Genomic DNA, 7,177 nt, shown 5'->3' with positions numbered 1-7,177 from the left:
ATTCACAATGCTCTGCAACACATATTAAAAACGTTAACAAAGCCAATAGCTCTCTCTAAACACTTAAAAGGCCCCAAAGGCGAGACCTATTGACTATGCCAATGCTTGTTTTATTACGCATTAGGTGCCGTTTGCCAAGCTTCAAGGCGCCCTATCATGATCAGCTGCATAGCTGCCAGGTTTACAGACTGTGTATGTGTGACACTTCCAAGGTGTCAAGTTACTTACGAGTGACATTCTACTGCCATATGTGTGACACTTTGAGTGACGGTTTCTCACGTGTAAAAACAAGCAATGAAGTCAAGACATTTGCAAAACTATTACTAAAGCATGGTGCGTTAGAGCATGCAGTGGCATTACATTAGCCCCCGCAAACCCTGTGCTACGGTGGGGGAGGGGCCCAGAGCTCCACTGTGCACGGGTGGTGGGTCCCTGGCCCGAGAGCTCCTGACTGGGTAACCTCCATGTACTTTGCAGGGGGGTCCCCTCAAGTTTCATTACGCCACTGAGTTACGGGCAGCACATTTTCCATTGTAATGGCTCTAAATTTATAAAAACAATTTTACTGATAAACCTATGTAGCGTGCAAACTCTAATGTGTGACAATCTGGTTTCACTAAATATTTCCTTGGTGCATGTTCTGATCCTACAAAAATGGGTGTTTCCATCTCACTTCAGAATTAAAATAAAATGTGCTTTATTTCTGCTTTTCAAATTGTAGAGTTCATTTATATGTATTTAAATTTGGTTGTGTGTTGTGAAAAAAATGTCATTTTGCACCTTTTACTTTCCCACTCATTCTACCAAGCAAGATTATTGCATCATTCACTAGAAAATCCTCTAACTTTTCAGATTGAGAAAAAAAAGTAAACCCCAAACTCTCTTTCAAGAGAATAATCAGCAGTTTGTCATAAAACACAGCCTGACATGTGACCTCTGTCTTTGAACCTGCAGCAAATGTGACTAGATATGAACACAATTTAAAGGCATCTTTATTTTTCGACACCTTCTGAATGGCAGCATGGTTGTTTTGGAGGTGCTGCTGCACCCCTGCACCCCTACTTCAAGCGCCTATGCTGTAATTCCGACAGCAGGGATACACTCAGATGTACTGCAACCAGTCCCCTAGGAAGAAACATTAGCAAAGTGGGGAAAAAGCTGCAGCAGCCAAATGCTTCGCAGTCCAGTTTGTTCATTTGTCTATTTAATTAATTTTATATAGGGCAAACTTGACCCAAAGGTATCAGAGCGTTTCACAGAGTAAACACAACCGCAATAACACGAGGTACATAAAGACTAAACAAAAGTACATAGTAACGGTATAAAAAGAATAAATCATATACAGTGGGATATCTAAAGAAAATATATACAGTGGGATAAGTAAAACAAATAGTAGCAATTTCCCTGGTTATGTAAGCGTAAGTAAAAACACATGGTGACTATATATAAAAGAGGTACATGATAGACAGTCGGATAAGTGAATGCTAAAGATCTGAGGTCGTTGTGGTAGGGAGAGTAGAGGCACAGTTTTCCCTGAGGTAGAGATGCTAAGATTTACGTGGGGGCTGTGGGGTAGGAACAATAGGCCAAACAGAAGGTTTAGTTTGGGGGGTGGGGACGTTTTAAGGAATTTATTGAGAGGTAGAAGTCTAAGTTTCTTCCAGAAATGAGGGAATGAGTGGATATTTATTTATTTATTCAGAATTTGGTATGTCACAAACAATGTTCCCTCTAACGTGCGCGCCTGCGCGCCCGGGCCCCTTTAAGGCACCGAGCGCGCAGTGTCCGGTGTGAGCCGCGCACACGTTCTTGCCGCCGTCTGCTTTTAAAATGCGAGCGGCGAAAAACGGCAATTTACCGGTTGCCTGAGGCCTTTGTGAAAGGATTCCTGTTAATCACAGCGCCCGTCATGCGGTGCAATTAACAGGAATACTTTCACAAATGCCCACAATCAGCCCACAGCCTCTCTTTATTAACCCCTTCGATGCTGCGCAGATTCCGCCGCTGTGCTGACGGAATCTTGCGCGGGCGTGGTCATGACGGAATGGTTCCGTCATGAGCACAGCTCAACCGTGGGTCATGACGGAACCATTCCGTCATGAGCACCGAAGGGGTTAAGAAAAGACATGCATCAAGTCCAACAGCACGACGTGTGCTTTACACGTCGTGCTTTCAGACTTGCTTCATTTCTTGTCTAAATAGAGCGCGGCTGGGTGCTGATTGTGGGCCATTGTGAAAATAATCCTGTTAATTGCAGCGCATGACGGGCGCTGTGATTAACAGGAATCCTTTCACAACGGCCCACAATCAGCCGCAGCTGGGATCCATTAAAAATGCAGCAAGTCCAAAAGCACGACGTGTAAAGCACACGTCGTGCTTTTGGACTTGCTGCATGCCTTTTCTCAATAGAGAGAGGCTGCGGGCTGATTGTGGGCATTTGTGAAAGTATTCCTGTTAATTGCAGTTCACGACAGGCGCTGTAATTAACAGGAATGCTTTCACAAATGCCTATCACACTCACTGGCTACAGACTGAGGTGTTGTAGTGTAGATGAGATTCAAGCCTGAATGACACAACGGACGGTGAGAAAAGCTTTGAGAGCAGTTCCGTGTGCCTTTAAAAGACACTGGCAGCATCTGCTCTCGGACTCACTGAACAGACAGAACCCGAACCCACAGCAGCACTTGTCGAGGTCAGATAAGTGTTGTCCTAATTTAACTGTGCTGCGGGGCGGCAGTAACAGTTACTGGGGCCTGGGCTAGCAGGAAATTAAAATCATCCTGCCACAGCCTGCGGATGTAGGGGCCTAGTCAGTCCTCCCTGGTATCTGTTATGTTGGATCATTTTTGCCACAATAGTATTATTAATTGATAACACTTAGAGCGTGTCCATCCGATCGACTTGAGAGGCACCAGCGGACCCATTCTGGCGCTGAATAATATAGAAAAAACTGCACACACGTCAATCCAGTGAGCATTCACAATGATTCTCCTGCATTCAGAATGCCCAAAGCTCTGCTGCCGAAAGGTCACTGGAGTGACACTGGGGTAGCACCTGAATTGCTGGAAAAAAACTCAGCAACAGGGAAGGTGTCATCCTGGATTTATTTATTTTACTGATGCAAGGAACTACAGGCCACATTAGAGACGGCACCTGTGGCGCAGCGGGGTCAACTCAGCTGCTAATCATAACAGTAAGTCAGCTGAGAGCCCGGCCCGTCTGGGCACCAAGTCCGAGGTGAGCCTGTGACGTCTACTTCCAGGCTGCTAAATTAAATTAACGCTATTAATACATAAATCAAGAAGAACATGTCAGCCATGAATAATATTCACTCACAGACCGGAGAGCAGCCGAGACAGGTCTTGCAGCATGGCACTCTGAGGCACCAAACTGGCAGCACATGCAGTGGCGCGCACAGAAACATAACCGCCGCTCACCCCTTACTCAGACAGAGACTACTTCCTGTAAGCAAATCACATGGACCCCACTGTGCGATTATTGTTGCCCCTGCGTAATACCAACGCGTCCGGCCTGGGCTAAATCTCGCAGCGGTAGCTATACTCAGATAAAGCAGCCACAGTCGCGATCAAGGGGCTGACCTGTAAGAGCCTCAGGGTGCCAAATGTAGGAGAGGTCACTGACTAGGGGTGGCACCAGTTCAAGTTGCCACAAACAGCAACACTCGCATGCCAATCCCTGATAACTGCGCCTGCCACAGCCACTCATGCAACCACAGCTCAGGGCAGGCCCCACCTGGGTGTCTCGGTATTGGGCACGGGCCTACCTCCGGCCGAGTGACGTCAGGCCTGGAAGTAGCCAGTGCCAGTGACCGCCACGCGTAGCGGGCAGGAATTTCAATGCAGCAGGCCAGGCTTTTTGATACATTGTAGCAGCACAGACAGTGCACACAATTATTATACTGTTTAGTGTTACTGAGCCTGACAGTTGCAGCGCCCGGGCCGGCAAGGCTGCGGGGAGCAGTTGGCAGCACTTAGCAGAGCCGGCCGGGTGCAGGTGTCATAGACATGCGCGCTAGCTGCCTGGCATGGCGGCCATGTTAGTTACTTGACAGCGCTGGTAAGAGACAGTGGCATTAAAATGCTTGACAATGCATTTCAGTGCGGTGATGCGGAACACCACACTGAAATGTCATTGTCATGATGTCATTTGAGATGTCATCAGTGATGTCATGAGTGATGTCACTAACCATGTCATGAGTGATGTAATATGTGACGTCATCAGCAGTGTATTGCGGGCGCGCGAGTTATAGTTAGCTGAACTAACTATAACAGGAGAATTTCAATGGTTTTGTACGAGTGAAAAGTCCAGCTAACTAGAACGCCCCTGAAACCTATGTTTTTTTCAGAGAATTTCAAAGGTTTTTTAAATGCTAATTTCTAACTATGCCTACAGAGATATGACAAGTGAAGAAAGAAGAAAAAACGCACAGAAAGAAAAAAAAGAAATGCAGAAAGAAGCAACAGAAGTCCTCAAAGACGAAGAAAAGTGCAGGAAGAAGGATAACGTGCAGAAAGAACAAACAGAAGAGCAGAAAGAAGCCTAGATGCAAAATCATCCTGTACCCTCAACTTTTTCAGACGGATACTGGTGGTAACTGAGTCTGACTAACCAGTCCTAGAGCCAGTGCTATGTTAAAAGACACTCAGAATACAGTGAAAACACCTACATACACTATGCGTTGGGGTCCCCCTGTAATTAGCATGACCTCCTCTGTAAGCCCCTAGTATATAATAGGGCAGGGGATTAAAACTACCTCTTAAAAAGCGCCACAGGGCGTGTTTGCACACGTCACCTCAGGCACCGTCCCCTCCCTTCCCCACTGTGTATACACGCCCTGTGGCCGTTTTAAGTTGGAAGATTCAGTCCCCTTGAATCCTGAGGGTCCCTAGGGTCCAACTAGACCACTAGGTACCTCCAGTAAGCGCCACAGAGCTGTGTTGCAGAGAGATGTAAAAAGGGGCACGGCCTAGACCACCTCTTTGCAATGCAGCGCAGTGGCGCTTACTGGAAGCACCTGGTGGGCTAGTTGGCCCCCAGAGTCCCTCAGGATTGAAGGGGAATTATTTCCCCAAGTTAAAACGCGCCACAGGGCGTGTTTGCACACATTAACTCAGGCCCCGTCCCCTCCCTTCACCACTGTGTAAACACGCCCTGTGGCCGTTTTTAGTTGGGAGATTAAGTTCATTTGAATCCTGAGGGTCCCTAGGGTCCAACTAGCCCACTAGGTACCTCCAGTAAACGCTACAGAGCTGCGTTGCAGAGAGGTGTAAAAAGTGGCACGGCCTGGACCACCTCTCTGCAACGCAGCTCAGTGGCGCTTACTGGAAGCACCTGGTAGGCTAGTTAGCCCCCAGGGGCCCTCAGGATTGAAGGGGAATTATTTCCCCAACTTAGAATGCACCATAGGGCGCGTTTGCACACGTCACCTCAGGCCCCGTCCCCTCCCGTCCCCACTGTGTAAACACGCCCTGTGGCCGTTTTAAGTTGGGAGATTAAGTCCCCTTGAATCCTGAGGGTCCCTAGGGGCAAAATAGCCCACTAGGTACGTCCAGTAAGCGCCATTGCAGAGATGTGTTAAAAGGGGCACGGCCTGCACCACCTCTCTGCAGCGCAGAGCAGTGGCGCTTACTCGAAGCACCTGATGGGCTAGTTGGCCCCCAGGGTCCCTCAGGATTGAAAGGGAATTATTTCCCCAACTTAAAACGCGCCACAGGACGTGTTTGCACACGTCACCTCAGGCCCCGTCACCTCCCTTCACCACTGTGTAAACGCGCCCTGTGGCCATTCTAAGTTGAGAGATTAAGTCCCCTTGAATCCTAAGGGTCCCTAGGGTCAAACTAGCCCACTAGGTACCTCCAGTAAGCGCCACAGAGCTGCGTTGCATAGAGGTGTAAAAAGGCGCGTGGCCTCAGAACACCTGTCTGCAACGCAGCTCCCTGGCGCATACTGGAGATACCTGTTGGGCTAGTTGGCCGCCCTCAGAGACCCTCAGTATTGAAGGGGAATTAATTCCCCAACTTACAACTGGCCAGGGAGCGCGTTTGCAGACTGCTGCAAGGAGGGGGCGTGGCCTCCGGCGCGATGCCAGTCTTTAATTTATTTTATTTTTTTTAACAAGGAGGGCTGTGTGGCCCCCCTTCTTTTTCTAATTTATTGGCCCTGGGGACCCCATCCCCCAGGGCCTGCACCCTCATTTTTTGTTGTTGAAAAAAATACATTTGGAAGGGGGCCGCGTGGCCCCCCTCCCAAGGCCTTAATCGGCCCTGGGGACCCCAACCCCCGGGTCATGGTCTTTTTAAAAAAAAAATCTTGAGGGGGGCTGCGTTGTCCCCCTCCTCAGGCCACTTATGGCCCCAGGAACCCCATCCCCCGGGGCCGGCCTTTGTTTTTTTAATATATTTATAGAAACACCTAGGACATGCTGGACAAACCGTATGTACCTATCACCATGACAATTTGCGCGATATTCATTAAAAGGCGACTATGCATACAATGAATCCACGTGGAATGTATTTACATCGCTAGTGAAGCTCTGACGTGTCTGACGCCCTACCGTGCCAAATCCCAGCGCCCCCGCTGGTGGGTACTCTCCAAGTAGACACCCTTGTTGTTTGTTTATACAAACATGGGTAGCTATTGATGGGCCCATTTAATACACACGCACACCAAGCCATTCAAAGGGGATTCGACAAAAATTCGACCAAACTATGCAAGAAACCCCCCTCACGGTTAATAAAACACACATCCACCGCCGGATGTGTAATACTTTTTATTTTACTCTCTGGAAAGGAGACGAACCTCACTTGAGAGTCACAGCGTGCTCCTGGCTGAGCCCAATGCTGTGTTACACCCACCAGTGCCCGCCGAGTGCCACACACCTCTGTGTTGTATTCCACCAGCTAGTGCGTATGCTATGACACTCTCTAGCCCATGTGCACTATAACACCACCCCGTGAATATGTCATGCCACACTTGCCTTCGCACGGGTTATATTGCCCCATCTAACGTGCCTTCCTCGATGCCTATGTTATAACGCACAGCGATATGCCATACATATTACAATCTGGGATCCATATCTTTGTCACAGTGCATATGCAACGTTACACTCCCCAGCACATATTTTATATTACAACTTTAGAGACTAGTTAGGTTACAC

This window comes from Triturus cristatus, unplaced genomic scaffold (assembly GCF_964204655.1).
Source record: "Triturus cristatus unplaced genomic scaffold, aTriCri1.1 SCAFFOLD_752, whole genome shotgun sequence".
Taxonomy (NCBI): Eukaryota; Metazoa; Chordata; class Amphibia; order Caudata; family Salamandridae; genus Triturus; species Triturus cristatus.
This window is presented reverse-complemented; position numbering follows the sequence as displayed.